The sequence below is a fragment of the Crocodylus porosus genome, unplaced genomic scaffold, assembly GCF_001723895.1.
Source record: "Crocodylus porosus isolate Cpor-Errol unplaced genomic scaffold, CroPor_comp1, whole genome shotgun sequence".
In the NCBI taxonomy this organism is placed as follows: Eukaryota; Metazoa; Chordata; order Crocodylia; family Crocodylidae; genus Crocodylus; species Crocodylus porosus.
This window is the reverse complement of record NW_017728949.1, coordinates 52642353-52642622: the sequence shown is the minus strand read 5'-3', so window position 1 is coordinate 52642622 and position 270 is coordinate 52642353.

Below are 270 nucleotides of genomic sequence, written 5' to 3'. Positions count from 1 at the left end.
TTCATTGCCCTCCACTGGATGCTCTCCAATTGTCCACATCCTTTCTGTCGTGGGGGGCCCACAGCTGGACACGGGACTCCAGATGTGGCCTCCCCAGTGCTGAATAGAGGGAAGAATCACTGTCCTCGACCTGCTGCCGATGGTCCTCATAGATTCACAGATTCATAGATGCTAGGGTCGGAAGGGACCTCAATGGATCATCGAGTCCGACCCCCTGCATAAGCAGGAAAGAGTGCTGGGCCTACATTACCCCAGCTAGATACACATCCA